General features: G+C 35.9%; 1 protein-coding gene and 1 pseudogene across 1 annotated transcript in view; both read right to left on the bottom strand.

The window, feature by feature from the left end:
• Positions 1-2,448: 2,448 nt before the first annotated feature.
• Positions 2,449-17,818, bottom strand: part of LOC147564924 (uncharacterized) — a 36,379-nt gene continuing 21,009 nt past the window's right edge. The window contains exon 6 of the mRNA XM_086651304.1: positions 2,449-3,085. The gene's annotated coding sequence lies outside the window, so the exon portion shown is untranslated. The remainder of the gene's footprint in view (positions 3,086-17,818) is intronic.
• On the bottom strand, positions 6,730-13,995 carry LOC147564925 (tryptophan N-monooxygenase CYP79A68-like; annotated as a pseudogene).

Here is a 17,818-nt window from a genome sequence, read left to right on the forward strand (position 1 = left end):
TTTTCGTCACGAATCACGCGTGTGTTTCACACGGCAACCATTTAACGAGAAAATGACGGAAAAATACCAATTGGGGGTTAACGCCAGAACACTTTTGATTTTGGGAGTGAAGTCCTAATATCACTAAATAAATAGGGGTCAATGTCAAATTAACCCGAAGTAAATTGATTGAAAAAAAGGGTTGGTAAACTTTTGGTGGTTTTTGATAAATTTGTCATCTGTAAAGGGGCAAAATAGAATTAATCCTTGAGGAAAATGGCTGTGTTTTGACCCACATAATGTTGAGGTTGTTTGGATGGTTATGATTTGGTACGTCATATTGTTATTATTTTATTTTATCAGATCATACCAGTGCAACAAAATCGTGCATTATCAGTCCCCATCCCTCTCCTTCACCATGGTATGCCCAAATTGCTCAAAAAATTGATTTTTATATCACTTTCTTTCGTACATTAGTTAAAAAAAGAAATGAAATTCTTTCATATATTTACGTGATTTATGACATTGATATGTCATCAACTTAGAAGTCACGGGTTCAATTTAGAGTAAAAGTTTAATAGTCTTTAGTGAGCAAGATGTCTATAACATTGTATTTTTTTTTTGTTGAAACATGTCTATAACATTGTAGTTATAGGAACTTATTCAGTTCAACTATTTGTTCCTAATGTATATATGCCAACATTTAGTGGTATCATAGGTGTGTGTATTGTGGAATAGAGGCACCTCATTATGCCACTCCCACAGTGAGCAAGTAGCCCTCCCAACTTTGATACCCAACTACCCAAGTCATCATTACCATCTTTGGTATTCTTTTTGTTTTTCGGTAGGTAATTAGACTAATAAGTGACCAAATTGGCCACAACTTTAATTAATTTAAGGTGGGTAGAGAACTCTTGAACTCAAAGTCCCACTCTAGCATATTCATCATTGATAGTATATATTCTCTTTATCTTATTTTAAATTAAGAATTGAGTTAATTCTTTATTTTAAATCACTTGGTTATCCGTAATATCCAGGTTGAAACGAATCCACAAACCGCAGATAGGTTCTAACTCTTCGGTTTCAATCTAGTTTACTGGCGATATATACCAATATCAACAAGAGAGATGCTACAAATCGTTAGAAAATTACTTAAAGGATGACATGCCAACTCACTTTCACTAAAAAACAAAGTTCTTTCAGAGTTTGACTACAATCTAGACCGTTCTTTTATCGGATGAGTCAGCATTTCATTCCCTAAGTAAGAAATTTTTAAGTAATTGGAGTATTTTTCCGTCAACAACCTTCTTATTCATTTTCTTCTTTTAAGTGATACACCAATTTCGTATGATAATAGTTATGATTAGTGAATATTTAATAAGAATTACAATCATTTGAGGATCCAAAAGACACATCTATTGATTAGGATATTTTTTTAGAGACTATCATTGGTTAAGAATTAAAGCATTGAATCATTGAACTATCTCAATGGATGAATGAATAGTTTATGACAAGAACTATTATAACAAAAATATGTAAGTTAATTCAACCTGTATGTGGCAAAAATGCCTAGATACATCTACTGAAATCTTTGATATGTGATCTTGTTCTTCATACGTAGTGAAAATTACCTCTGTATTGTTTGTCGTGAAGTAGGTCTTCTTGGGTTTCCATCTAGTAGGAAAAGTGGAATGAGTTTGTTCATGAGAACCAAGGCCGAACCCTAATTATTTGCTACGTGTCGGTTATTGCGATTAGGGTCAAGGAGGAGTATATATACCCTTTAATCTAATTTTAAGATACAAGAAACCCACAAGAGAAGAGAAAACGAAAGAGGTCTGTTGCAGGGCTGATTGAAGTTTTTGAGCAGCTGTTGTCTTAGGTGTTTGGGAAATCCCATGGTGAGTTTTTCTCGGTTTGAGCTGAAATTTTGCGGAGGTATTCTTGACTCACATATCTAGGTTTTGTACAGTAAGATTGGTATTTGGTGGTCAGAAACCCAGTGAATTTAGGATCACTTTGCACTGCTAATATCTGGACTTATATTAGTCTTTCTTGTGATGTTTTGTTTGCGTTGGAGATTGATTGTTTGGGATCTGAGTCTCTAGATTGATTCTATAGGAACAGGGAGGACGTGGTTTGTAACTCAATTACTTGATATAGTGGATTTTGATTGGACTATGGTCCCGTGGTATTTTTTTATCATATTCAGGAGATTTTCCACGTTAAATTTCGTTGTCTTATTTATTTTTCGTTCTTCAATTATTGTTGCCATTGTTATATATGTATATATATTCTCATAGGCTAACACAAGTGAGGAGAACTTTATTCCGCTGCGCCCTTGTGCGTTGTTTCCCCTAAAAGATCTCACCATCTAAGCTGTGCAAATCTTTTGTGTTTTGTGTGATTGTTTACTTTCATAATTACTTTTCTTCGTTTACTTGTTCTTCGTCGTAACAAGTATAATCATCTGAAATCAAATCACTAAACAGAAGACCCCTTTTATAGTAGGAATCAACATTCAATTACAATTACATACAAATTAACATCATAACATATCTATAGTACTTGTAAATGTGCTAACTGTACCTGTGGAGAGCCTGTTCTCTTAAAAAAATCCTTTCTTGGTAGATCATCCACGATCGAGGGAGACCAATAACTCTTTATTTGTGTAAAAGGGATCTAAAATTAAACTCATGTGGCATTAGTTGTACCGACTCTGAAAGATTTTCGCTTTTACTTCCCTCTAAGCACTTCACTGCTTTAGTCCTTAAGCTGACCAGTAGTTGAAGGCAGACCCAATGCAACAATGGCTCCATGTCCTTAGCGAAGTCAAGCAAATACCAATCCAACATCTTGGGAATTAGTAGCTTGTTCGAGCTTGTGATGCCAATCGATGCTTATGGGCAACCTCTCGTGCTTGAACTCCATTGAGCTATAAGATAAACCGTTCTAGACCCGGGCGAAGATAATTTAAGCAGACAAAAGTAATGAAAGCAGTCAACCGAGACTAAGACGGAAAGCTAAATGGTAAGATGGATCTTACCTTCTGCACAAGTGTAATTACCAATTGTCAACTTTCAGGTATCCCGTGCTCCAAAAACACCTGAATTCATATAGCATCGGGTAAATGGATCTGCCATTTTACATGATATTCTTGACAATAAGATGTTAAAAGAGGTCCAACTCATACGTTCGTTATGCAGGAATTATAGATGTTTCGTTGGGACCAAATGTTTCTCCCTGAAATTTTGCTCGACGGGGTATTTGTAACTATAGTTCGGATTGTTTGACTGAGATGTCTCTCGAGTTGTTTCTTGTTCTTCGAAGAGTTAATGGAGATTTGATTCTCTTTGCCCCACCCATCTTCTGAAACTGATGCAGAAGGATGGATGTTTTTTGAATTTCCATTTAATGGAGCCAAGGAACTTGGTTGTGCTCCTTTTTGAGTTTCCTAGATGACTTAATAGAATGTGAGTCTCCTTCATTTTCCATGTTTCTTTTTGTTAAGATCCACCCGGATCCAATCCGAGCCCACTCGGCCACATGAGTGGCCCGACCGATTGTGGTATGATTAGATAGACTCAACCTTGATTTTATGTATCTTTTGTGTATCTTTGATAAGTTTAGTTTTAGATTCACATGTATTCCTATATATAGATGTAACTCATTCAATCAATAAATATAAGAGAGAAATTATTTACCCTAGTTGTTCAACTAATTTACTCACTCTCTCTCTCTCTCGGTTTCTACTCTCTCTCTCGGTCTCTATACTCTCTCCCTCTCTCGGTTCACCATTAATAAGAGTTTAATACCTCTTCACATGGTATAAGAGCCAAGTTTTTTTTTAATCCACAATGACTTCCGCTGAATTATCTTCTGAAATGAATCCACCAATCAATATGAATGTTTCTGGACCATTTGATGTCCACCATTCAGACTCTCCAACAACTGTTCTCATTACTCCTCTTCTCATAGGAGACAATTATTCTTCATGGTCTCGAGGTATGATTAAGGCACTTCGTGCGAAAGACAAACTTGGTTTTGCCGATGGGTCTATTTCAAAACCCACTAACCCTAATGAACTCCATTTATGGGAACGTTGTAACGACTTGGTTTCAAGTTGGTTAGTCAATGCAGTTGACCCCTCTCTTCGATCGTCAATTCTATACGACGAAGATGCTTCTGATGTCTGAAAAAATCTGTATGATCGTTTTCACCAGACTAATGCTCCAAAAGTTTTCCAACTTAAGAGAGCGATTACCTCCCTAAAACAGGAAGGTTCCGATGTCTCCATGTATTTCACTAAGCTCAAATCTCTTTAAGACGAATTGCTATCCATGATGATAATCGAACCTTGCATATGTGGTCATGGTCGATCGCTCATCGATCGTTCCAACCAAGATAGGGCTATGGAATTCTTACAAGGTCTTCATGACCGTTTTTCCGTTATCCACATTCCGCAGTCAGATCCTTCTCATGTATCCCTTTCCATCTCTTTTACGAATTCATTCTCTCGTAAAAGAAGAGGAAGTACAACAACACATTGCTTCATCCAATCCCATTGGAGTTGAATCCGCAATTCTTGTTGTCGGACAGACCGAACAAGGTTATAACCGAGCTGAGTATGTAAACAAACAACGCCCGAAACGGGCCAAACCCTACTGTGATTATTGCAAGTTCCAAAGATACCTCATTCACTTGTTACCAGCTACACGGGTACTCCCTCAATCTGGTCAGCGCGCCCGCAACAAATCACGACCCGATCCAGTAGCTGCTTCGGCCCAAGGTGAAGGAGATATGGTGCCTTCAACCACCTCCTTTACTGTTGAACAGTACCAGTCCCTTCTCAACCTCCTGGATGCAACAGACCGCTAACAACACCTTCGCTGCAGGCACCTCCACTCCTAAAATCAACTTAACAGGTATGTCATTCTCTACCTCGTCATGGGTCATCGACTCGGGCGCTGTCCGACACATTTGCTCCAATCTTTCTCGGTTTTCCTCCTATACCCGAGCACCATCTAATTTTTCTGTTCGATTACCGGATGGTAGTCGGATTAAAGTTTTACATATCGGTTCTATATGGTTCCATGATAAGTTTCACTTAACGAACGTACTTCATATACCTTCTTTTAAGCTAAATCTCATCTCGGTTTCTTCGAATTCTACCTCTTTACGATGCACTGTTTTTTTTTACTCTGGTATTTGTATCTTTCAGGACCAATTGACGAGGACAACGATTGGGCATGGTGATCTTCATGAGGGTCTCTACTTCTTACGCACGGAACCGAAGAATTTTTCTTTTACTAGCTTAGGTATTAATAATGTTAGTAGTATTAGTTCAGATTTATGGCATTGTCGGCTTGGCCACCTGTCTACTTCGCGTTTTCAGTACTTAGTTTCAAAAATTCCATGTTTACATTTACTTTCGGTTATGAATAAAATTCCGTGTGCAATTTGTCCTCGTTCCAAACAAGCACGTTTACCATTTCCTTCTCATACTCCATCGACCTCTAAGCCTTTTGACCTTGTACATGTGGATCTATGGGGTCCATTCGCGGTCCCCTCAACCACGGGTTGTCATTATTTTTTGACACTCATTGATGATTTTTCAAGATGTACTTCGATTTTCCTCATGCCCGTCAAATCAGATACAAATAAACTAATTATTAATTTTTTTACTTATGTATCCCACCCAATTTAACAAAACCATTAAAGTTTTTCGTTCAGACAATGGTTCGGAATTCATAAATAAATTTCTCACTCAATGGTTCCTCGATCATGGTGTCCTACATCAACGTAGTTGTACCCATACCCCGCAACAAAATGGCGTTGTTGAAAGGAAACATCGCCATATCCTTGACGTCGCTCGATCCCTTCGTCTTCAAGCAAACTTACCCCTTTCTTTTTGGGGATAATGCATACTTACAACCGTCTATCTTATTAACAAACTCCCGACTCCTATTCTTTCAGGTTTATCTCCTCACGAAATTTTCCTAGGTTCTCCACCCGACCTCTCTCACTTACGAGTTTGCGGGTGCCTTTGTTTTGCACGTGTTCCACTAGTTTCAAACAAAATGGAACAGCGCGCCTCTCCCGGTCTATTCCTCGGGTATCCTTTAGGACAAAAAAGATACCGGGTTTATGATATTAAAACTCAACGTATATTTACTTATCGGGTTGTCACATTTCACGAGTCAAGCTTCCCGATGAACGCCCCTACTGACCCACCGGATCCACCGGTGGTTCCCTCCATTTCCATCTCCGATAACGGTACTTTCGTCTATCCGGCAAAACACAACAACGCACCCTACTGTTTCCACTTCAGCTCCTGCCGATCCGGCAGTGGTGCCTCCAGAAACTTCCTCCTTTCCTATCACGACTTCCTTGGAGGCACCCCCTACTGACCCACCAGATCCACCGTCGGATCCCTCATGTATATACTAGTTATTGTCATGAACATCGAATATCCATCACCCGGATGATAGAACTATGCCGTGTTTCCGAATAAAACAAGTATAGTTCTTTAATATTTTTATGGAGGGAGACACTTGCAAATGAAAAAGAGCTGAACATATAGTTTGTATTTATAGAATAGAGATGACTAATACCTCAAATTGGTTTGATTATTCTATAAACTTAAATTATTTAAAAGAAAAAAGTAGAGAAAAACACCTCACCTAAGTTAATTGAAAAACAAGGATAAATTTATTTAGATATCCATTTAAATATTGTAGAAATGTAGAGAGTAAGTTTCTTCCTTTTTTTTTTCTTTTCATTTTCAGCTAGCTGGAGCAGCAGGTACTTAGAAAATCAAAGACACTGATTAATTAATTTATTACTTAATCGGGTAAACATGCACAGGTAGTCGTGGCTTAGCGAAAGCGCATAATGGTTTAGCCAGAAACAAATGTTGGGTTGATTCAGTGAGGTCAATCTTTGACTCACCAGGAGGAGCACTCCAGGTGAAGCCCTAAAGAAGCCTAGCTAATAAGGTGACTGTCATTGCCGAGCCGAGAGGGATACCCATACACCCACGCCTTCCCGTGCTAAACGAGATGAATCTCAAGTCATATTCTCGACTAGGTCTACTTCACCTGATCCATCCTTATTCAAATGACGCTCTGGTTTGAACTTAAGTGGTTCGTCCCACACTTTAGGGTTCCGCCCTAGCCCTGTTCGACTTAGCAACACCTGACTCCCTTTGGGGATGAAGTACCCTGCCACCACCGCGTCCACGTTTGAAACATGAGGGAGGTTAAATGGCGCAATGGGGTGAAGACGGAATGCTTCCCTAGCACACGACTTCACATAATTCAGACGTGGGAAATCGGATTCTTGTACCAGCCTACCCTACCACAGTGTCAATTTCTTCTATTGCATTTTGAAGAATTTCAGGTTGATTGATCATCTCTGCCAGTGCCCATTCAACTGCATTTGATGGATTATCTATCGACACGTAAAACAAATCCTGCAACCAATTGTATACGTACCCTTAATTAGTTATATTTGAAGTATCTTACTACATACTTGAAAAAATATCGTTATTACATGCATTTGAATATAGTAGTAAGTTAAAGGTGAATATTATGGAGAAGTTTTAACAATTGACTATGTGTACTATATAATTATTCTAACAAATTATATATACGTACCGCGTCGGCAGAGAGCAAGGGGTTCCCATTAGCTTAAGGGAAATGAGAACGTCGAGGAGGTCCTCTGGGTGGGTTTTGTGGAGGTGATCGCTGGAGGGTGATCTCCATTGTTTAATTCTTTCATTGATAATAGGATCATGGTAGTGGTTAACAATGGAGAATGCTTTCCTCATGATCTTTTCATGGCCACCCAAGTCCAACCTTCTTGTTGGAATAAACTTAGACAAAAGAAGAAGGAGATGGCTAAAACTCTTTACTCTATTAACTTTCTTTCTCACTTCTTGCTTGAAACAAACTACAAAGTTGGGTATTTATAGATGCCCAAGTTAATACTAAATTACTTCTAAGTAAATGCAAAATACTCTTGACTTTCTAAATACCATAACATAAGTAACTACTAATAATAATACTATGACTTAAATATTTTAATTTAGTGCATAATAAAAACATAAAACTATCCTTTTGTTTCATCTTACACCATTATCTTCAACTAAAAGTAATTGATACCTATTCAATTTGGTTTAATTTCCAAAAATGCCTCTTCTAAACCAAATTTTCTTCCAACACCCATACTTGCAACCTTTCTCTTGAAAGCTTCTCCACTTATAGGTTTTGCGAACACATCTGTCAATTGATAATTTGTCATGCCATACCTGACCTTAGGGGGGGGGTAGTGGAGCAAGACTTTCGCGGACTCTCAAGAGTCCGCGAAAGTCTGAGGCATTCAAATCCAGACATTTGAGAGTCCACGAAAGTCTGAGGCATTCAAATCCAGACATTTGAGAGTCCACGAAAGTCTGAGGCATTCAAATCCAGACATTTGAGAGTCTATGAAAGTCCGGGGCATTCGATTGTAGACAAAATATGTCCCAGACTTTGGTGGACTTCATAGTTTGATGAATTTGTGAAGGATTTGGGACAAATTTGGAAGCCAAAATGTCTTTCAAAAAACAAGAGACATTTGAAGTCCATCATGTGATCAAAAAACAATAATAATATTAAAATAATAAATGTCTACCAAATGTCCATCAATGTCCACAAATATTCACAGATGTTTACGAAAGTCGAAAAATATATTTTTGAAATGTTAGTATAAATATATTATTTCATGTGATTAAACAATAATAATAATATTAAAATAATAAATGTCTACCAAATGTCCATCAATGTCCACAAATATTCACAGATGTCTACGAAAGTCGAAAAATATATTTTTGAAATGTTAGTATAAACATATTATTTCATGTGATTAAACAATAATAATAATATTAAAATAGTAAATGTCTACCAAATGTCCATCAATGTCCACAATATTTACAGATGTCTACGAAAGTCGAAAAATATATTTTTGAAATGTTAGTATAAACATATTATTTCTTGTGATTAAACAATAATAATAATATTAAAATAGTAAATGTCTACCAAATGTCCATCAATGTCCACAATATTTACAGATGTCTACGAAAGTCGAAAAATATATTTTTGAAATGTTAGTATAAATATATTATTTCATGTAATTAAAAAATAATAATAATATTAAAATAATAAATATCTACCAAATGTCCATCAATGTCCACAAATATTCACAGATGTTTAAGAAAGTCGAAAAATATATTTTTGAAATGTTAGTATTAATATATTATTTCGTGTGATTAAATAATAATAATAATAATATTAAAATAATAAATGTCTACCAAATGTCCATCAATGTCCACAAATATTCACAGATGTCTACAAAAGTCGAAAAATATATTTTTGATTAGCACAAATATAATATGCATTACACATTTTGTCAATGGACTCAAGATCTTAAAATGTCCCCAGGACATTTTGTCTATGGATCAAATGTCTTGAAATGTCTATAAAGACATTTTGTCTACAAACTCTCAATGTCTTGAAAATGTCTATGAACACATGTTGTCTATAATAACTCATCCGAAATGTCTTGAAATGTCTACGGGACATTTTGTATATGAAAGTCTGTGAAAGTCCCGCTCCACTACCCCCCCCTTAGTACAATCTCCTCCTTTTTTTTGTTTATAACCTTTTGCTACAAGCCTAGCCTTGTACTTGTGGATATAGCCATCCAGATCCATCTTTGTCTTATAGATCCGTTTTGCACCAATTAAATTCTTGTTTGAAGGCAAATCAGTAAGCTCCCATGTTTCATTTTTTTCAATTGATTTTATTTCTTTGTCCATGGCTATTTGCCACTTTTCTTCTTTAGATGCTTCATCATAGGAAATTGGATCTTCACCTGCAAAGAAAGCAAAAAATATAGCATTATCTGGATCAATAGGGTTAGTTGACTCATAAATTTCCCTCAAGCTCCTTGTCTTCCTTGGTGGTTTACTTTGAGACGAATCATCATTTGATTGAATATTAGAAGATGAAGGGATTTCACTACCATTCTCATCTTCAATTATAGACCAATTAGGACCCTCACTTTTTTATTCAAAAGTACCACTTTCATCAAATCGAACATCTCGACTAATCACTATTTTATTTATTTCTGGATTGTACAATTTATAGGCTTTGCTCCTCTCACTATAGCCTACAAAAATACATTTTTCTGATTTATCATCCAATTTTTTTCTAAGTGCATCTGGAATGTGTGCATAAGCAACACAACCAAAAGTTCTCAAATGACCCACATTCTGCTTAACCCCATACCATGCTTCATGAGGTGTGCAATTTCTCAAGCTTTTAGTAGGAGACCTGTTAATCAAATAAACTGCACAAGAAACTGCTTCAGCCCATAAATCTTGTTGCAAATGTTTTTTCTTAAGCATACATCTTACCATTTCAACGATTGTACGATTTTTTCTTTCACTCACACCATTTTGTTGTGGTGTGTATCGTACAGTCAACTCATGCCTTATACCAAATTCTTTGCAATATGTTTCAATAGGAAGATACTCACGTCCCCTATCAGTTCTTAAAACTTTAAGTTGTAAACCAGAAAATTTTTCTACCTCTGCTTTAAATTCTTTAAAAGCTTGAAACGATTCAGATTTTTCTTTCATCAAATACACCCAAACTTTTCTTGAAAAATCATCGACAAAAGTGATAAAATATTTGTTACCTCCATTGGACTCAAGAAATGGACCACATAAATCCGAATGTACCAATTCCAATGGCCTCTTTGCTCTCCAAGTATTTTTATTTTTCGGAAATGGTTCTCTATGTTGCTTACCGAGTTGGCATTCCTCACAAACTTCTTTTGTTTCATAAATGGAAGGCAACCCGTCAACCATATGCTTCACTTTTAGCAATTTTAAACTTCCATAGTTCAGGTGTCCATACCTATCATGCCACAACTTACAAATTCCATTGTTATGAACAGCTGAAAAACAAGACTTGTTAACAATTTGGAGTTCAAGAGGAAACATATTATTGGTGTTACTCCAGTTTTTGCAACAAGTTGATCTTTTCTTGATAACAAACAAGTATTGTCATGAAAATGAATATCATATCATTTCCTTAACAAATGACCAATACTAAGCAAATTATTTTTCAAGCCAGGTACATAATAAACTTCTGACATTTTTTCAATATTGCCAGATTTTGTTTGAAAAGAAATTTCACCAATACCTCTTATTTTATAGGTTCTAGCATCTCCAATTTTCACCTGTCCACTGTCTGACTCAATTAATTTTGAGAATAAATTTCGATTACCTGTCATATGCTTGCTAGCTCCAATGTCTAAATACCAAACATTATCAGTTACATCAGTATCATGATAACATGCAAGTAACAAAGTTTCATTTGGATTTTTTTCATTTGAATCTTTTTCATTTGCATCATTATTATTTTCATGCATAAAACCAGATTCATCATAGTCATCTTGTTTATACCGACATTCTTTAGCAGTATGACCAGGTTTATGACAATTATAACATTCAAAATATCCTCTACCTCTTCCTCTTTGATAACCACGACCTCTACCTCCATTATCGTACTGATTTTCAGTAACCTCTTTAGTATCAAAGTTGTTTGAGTAAAAATTACTTCTTCCTCTACCACGAAAACCTCTTCCTCGAAAATTTTTACCACGACCGCGGTAAGAACCACGGTCACCCATATTTGTAATTTGGGTTTTTAGAGCTTGATCGGGAAGACTAGGATTTCTTTGGTTAATTCTAAATTCATGTGCTTTTAGAGTTCCTTGTAAATCTTCTAAAGAAAGTGAAGAGTGGTCTCTTGATTCTTCAATAGCCACCACTACAAAATCAAATTTTTGTGGTAAATTACGAAGAAGTTTTTCAACAATTCTTTCATTTTCCAAAATTTCTCCATTAGATGCCATTTGATTAACAACATAGTTTACTCTTGTAAAATAATCAGAAACATTTTCATTTTACTTCATTTCCAATTTTTGAAATTCCGATCTCAATGTTTGGAGACGTACCTGTTTTTACCTTTTCCTCACCTTTGTATGCAATTTGAATAATCTCCCATGCTTGCTTTGAAGTTTAAGCTTTAACAATTCTTTCATAGACTGACTTCTCAATTGCTTGATAAATATGAAACAATGCTTTGTTATCTTTCTTCTTGTTTTCATTCAACACGTTTTTTTGGACTATCGTTAGAGCCGCTTCATTTTCAAGAATGGTGAAACCTTCCTCAACAAAACTCCATAAATCCATCGATTTAAGCAACACTTTTAAATTGTTGCTCCAATAATCATAATCCTCTCCATTGAAACGAGGAATTAGTGTAACCATATTGTTACTACTACTTACCATCTCTCACACAACTTTTTCTCACAAATTTTTTTCTTCTCAATTTTTTTCTCACTCAATTTTTTTAACCTTGCTCTGATACCACTTTGTTGGAAATAAACTTAGACAAAAGAAGAAGAAGGAGATGGCTAAAACTCTTTACTCTATTAACTTTCTTTCTCACTTCTTGCTTGAAACAAACTACAAAGTTGGGTATTTATAGATGCCTAAGTTAATACTAAATTACTTCTAAGTAAATGCAAAAAACTCTCGACTTTCTAAATACCATAACCTAAGTAACTACTAATAATAATACTATGACTTAAATATTTTAATTTAGTGCATAATAAAAACATAAAACTTCTTTTGTTTCATCTTCCACCATTATCTTCAACTAAAAGTAATTGATACCTATTCAATTTGATTTAATTTCCAACACTTCTCAACCTAGAAGAAAGTCTGATGCATTGAATGCAAAGATTAGAGAAGGAACAGTGAATAGTGCTTGACTTTCTAAATAAAAACATAAAACATAAAACATAAAACTTCTTTTGTTTCATCTTCCACCATAATAAAAACATAAAACTTCTTTTGTTTCATCTTCCACCATTATCTTCAACTAAAAGTAATTGATACCTATTCAATTTGATTTAATTTCCAACACTTCTCAACCTAGGAAGAAAGTCTGATGCATTGAATGCAAAGATTAGAGAAAGAACAGTGAATAGTGCTTGACTTTCTAAATAAAAACATAAAACATAAAACATAAAACTTCTTTTGTTTCATCTTCCACCATAATAAAAACATAAAACTTCTTTTGTTTCATCTTCCACCATTATCTTCAACTAAAAGTAATTGATACTTATTCAATTTGATTTAATTTTTTTCTTCTTCTTCAGGACCTGACCCTCCATCTTCTCTTCCCTTTCTAAAGTACCTCTTGTTAAATATCAACTTTTTTGTAACATTCACAGTGTATATCCTACAAACACTTCGAACATCCACAACTTCACCGTTGTTGTTGCAGTGGTTGTGGATGTATCGAACAAGGTTATCAGCTTCTTCAGATCTCTTGTCGTGAAGCCAACCGAGTCTAGCAGGACAAATAACTTCAGAAGCGACGACCCTTCTCATCTTCTTCCACTGATCACCCATGGGTGCAACAGCAACAGATAAGAAGCCATGGCTAGCATACTCGGACCCCATTGTGATGGGCCTAGATGCGAAAATAGCATCATGTTTTTTCAAAAACTCTCTAGCAATCTCAGGGCTGTTGACTGAGATGATATGGGTACTACCAAGACGAATACATAAAATATCAGTGTTCATCTTCTTCATGAGTCCCTCTATCAAACGGAAAGTAGGCTTCTTCGTGAACAATTCGGGGAGGTTGCCAATAATGGGCCACGCCGCCACGGGACGGGGCCAGGAGGGAGTTGATTCTTGGTGGTGGTGATGAACTTGGAGTAGATGAAGAAGATGGAAGCGAGGACGACAAGTGCAATAGCTGGGTAAGTGGAAATGAGGAGAATAACATTTAGACCAGTGGCAGCTACATCTGAAGGGATGAAAGTACCCCATCTGAGACTAGTCAGAAAAGAAGAAGCTGTTGTTGTTGTGTTGTTGTTCTTCATTCTAGTTTCAAACCTACCTTATAATTATTAATAACCCTCCGAAGGACTAGTGCTGGCAGCTGATCGATGTTGTAGAATTATTTATTGTCAGTTACTAACTTGTCAATTTCTTTACGGGTTATTTCCCAAATGGCCTTCAACTTTGTGATTAGCTTCCTGCCTGACCCACTACTTTAGCAAATATTCCTTTATGGCCCTCTTTTTCCGTTATCTTTAACTGTCCGTCACTCTCTCTCCTCCATCTCATTTTCTCTCTCTGCCAAGTCACCTATCACGGCCACATCATCATCTTCTCCGGCAGTGGTCGCCGGCCGACTAAATTTCCGGCCAGCGACCTTCAAATATTAAATTTTTTTTTTATTTTCTCTCTCTTCTCTCTCTAGAATTTTTTTTTCTAGAGATAGAGGAGAGAGAAAATAAAAATAAAAATTTTTTTTTTTTAATATTTAAAGGTCGCCGGCCGGAAATTTGGCCGCCCGGCGACCCCTGCCGGAGAAGATGATGATGTGGCGTGATAGGTGACTTGGCAGAGAGAGTAACAGACAGTTAAAGATAACGGAAAAAAGAGACCATACGGGAATATTTGCTGAAGTAGGGGGCCAAGCAGGAAGCTGGTCACAAAGTTGGGGGCCATTTGGGAAATAACCCTTTCTTTACCTACAACTTGGAAGTACAAGTGAATCAAACACCTTTCTACCGGTTCATCCAGTTTCAAGTTTAATGATTTAATTATCCACATTTTAGTAGTTAATGATTTAATTAAAAAAGAGTTATGAACTTATAACAAATCAATGTTTCTTAATGTTATAATGGTAGAGTAAATAGGATTGACCATTAAAAATGAACTAAAAAATTGAAGCTTAACTATGTGAAGTGAGATTTATGTTTTGTGTTTTAACTTCTCAAATAAATTAAAGTTTGAATGTTACTGTTTCCGAATTCATTTCATTTCATCCAACTGGTATGACAATTTAATTGCACATTTAGGTATAACATTGCAATCCATTTATGAGTTATGATGACGTAGTTTTTCCATAAAAAGTTGAAGTTGAAGTGGTGTTTATATTGTCAACTATTTGAGAAAACTTACTTCATTTAGACAAATTGGTAAATTTTATGTGAGGCGCGTTACCTATCTGAATATAATAAATCGTCTAAGTATGAGTCAAGTTTATTAAATTTATTGGCATCCAACTCAAAAGTAATCAACAATAAGTGCAAAATATCAAAGTATTGCAAAATATATAAAAAAATATATATCTACTAACTGCAAAATATCATGTACGAACAACTTCCTGTACTATATTAGTCATCCATTATTGCTAAGAGTTGATTCCTATTTGGCCCAAAATGTAAAGGGACCTGAAAAATCATATGCTTCCTTACTTAATCAGGAGTTTTTTTTTGTTGAAAGACTTAATCATGAGTTTGGTAGTTCAAAAAGAATAATCCAAGCCTTTTATTTTAGGTGGTGTTTGTTTCCTCTCATTGTCTAAATCTGCCTCATCCAAACCAAATGGACCAAAAATCATGCAAATCATACGAGTCAGACATTATAAGTCGGGCAAAATTAAACATTGTTAAAACTGACTGAAGTCCCAAAATAAATTCCAAAATGGGATTAAGTCATATCTTCCCAGAAAAAGAGATTTTAATCCTTTTATATCCAATATGTGTTTTGTTATATACAACATGAGTTTTGTTTTATACGGAATTCGGTTTTTATATACAAAATGCGTTGTTTATCATACATATGTTAAAATTCATAATCTATTAATAACTCTGATATCAAAAAATATCTTAATAGAGGTGGAGAGAACGAAATAAGATGATGGAGAACAAAATGAGTTTTGTTATATACAAAATGAATTTTGTTATATATGAAATGAGTTATGTTATATGAAAAACACGTTTTGTATTATAATTTTTATTTTGGTTTAGAAACTTGGACTAGATTTTTATTATAATTTTTATTTTGGTTTAGAAACTTGTATTAATATTATGATGGACTAATTGTGGAATTAGATGTAATTTTCTGGCTTATAAACTCAAAAATTATAGTAATTAGTCCCTGTTTTAACCGATATTCGTTCAAACTTTAAAGTTGAATTTCTCATTCATCCGGAATCGGATTCGAGTGATTCTTGGCTCCAAGTTTAAGAATTCGACGAGACGAACGCAATGATGCATTCCGTTTCTGATTTTGACGAGTCGGGTCGAGCCAAAGTCGGCTCCGATTCCAACAGTGTGCTTCTCTTATCATGTTTCCAATTTGTCTTACTGCCACTACCGTTAGGTATTCAACGGATAAACCATGTATTTGTATATAAAAATCAGCCTCCGTAAACTTGTAATCAATAAGAACCTTGTTTCTTTCACATCTCTCCCATACTAGGAGTTCATCTTGCACATACCATGGAGACCCATGTTTCACTTTCTCTCTATTAGTTGTAAGCTCAAATTTTATAAGGTACGAGTTTTCATAGAACTCGTTAATCCATATTTTTCCGATCGTTTTCATGCTACCATTAGTATCCCCTTCAACACATTCATATTCATTGTTCTCCCTGTAATAAACTTCATTCTAAGCTTCTTGTCCCTTCATCCTCTGACTTAGTATCTATATCTCTCAACTTAAAGAATTCCCCTATAATCTCTTCCCATTAAGTTCCCCATTAGGGCAACCAAGTTTGGGTTATCTACTACAGAGGCCGAGTATATGGTTATGGTCGAGGGTATGAAGGAAGCATTGTGGTTGTGGGGTCTTCTGGATGATCTAGGGATTAAGCAGGAGTGCATAGAGGTATGGTGTGATAGTCAAAGTGCGATTCACTTGGCGAAGAATCAGGTTCATCATGCTCGTACTAAGCATATCGATGTCAGGTATCACTTTGTACGAGATGTCATAGAGGAAGGTGATATTTCTCTCATGAAGGTACACACAGATGAGAATCCCACGGACATGTTGACTAAAGTGGTGACTGACGTGTTAAGTTGCCCGAAAGGGGGTAATGGCGACAAGGTAATCTTTATGTGAAGGGTTGGTAGAACTACGGTAGGCTTGATACTATAAAAGGGTACGTAGGCAGCCATGGTCACATGGTGCAGTCGGATGAAGCTACAAGAAGCAGATATATCTTCAAGGAGTATCCTGGTGTTGGTCCAAAATTTGAAGTGTATCAAATTCTGTACGAGGTGGAGAATTGTAAGAGGGCAGTTTCCCAAAAGTGGAGATAGCATGGCTTGTGGCGGTTTAGGCTTGGATGGCGGTTTCAATTTGGATTTCCAATTTGTGTTTGGTTTCCAATTTGTAGCTGTAGGCAGTTTGAGTATGGCTTGTGGCGGCAATTTAAGTTTCTAAATTGTCGGCTTATAATAATATATAAATAGGGGAGCCAATCAATAAATCATCAACAACAAACACAACAACTCTTCTTTAGAGAGAGCTAGAAAGAGAGCGAGTGGGAGAAAATTTTTATTCATAATTTGGAGCGGTGTTTAATTTCTCGGTTGTCCAAGATCTAGTATAGAAGGTTCATTCCTATACGGTACCATCTTGCGACGAACTTGCGGGTTGTGTGAGTCGTCTTCATCTATCCTTCAATAAAGGTTTCTTGTTCGCCCGAGGCCGTCTTCATCTAACCTCGTTAATTATGTTCGCATATTTAGTTTTGGCATAACTTTTCGATTAATTTCATAATCGGATAGGTACGATAGCTTCCGCGACTTTTTGTACTAACAATTGGTACCAGAGTCTTGTTGAGATTGAACGAAAAGAAGATGGGATCGAGAAGTGGTACGGTCAAAGCAGGGAAATATGAGA

The sequence above is a fragment of the Eschscholzia californica genome, unplaced genomic scaffold (assembly GCF_041429995.1).
Source record: "Eschscholzia californica isolate CP2 unplaced genomic scaffold, dmEscCali1.0.p SCAF_1, whole genome shotgun sequence".
Lineage (NCBI taxonomy): Eukaryota > Viridiplantae > Streptophyta > Magnoliopsida > Ranunculales > Papaveraceae > Eschscholzia > Eschscholzia californica.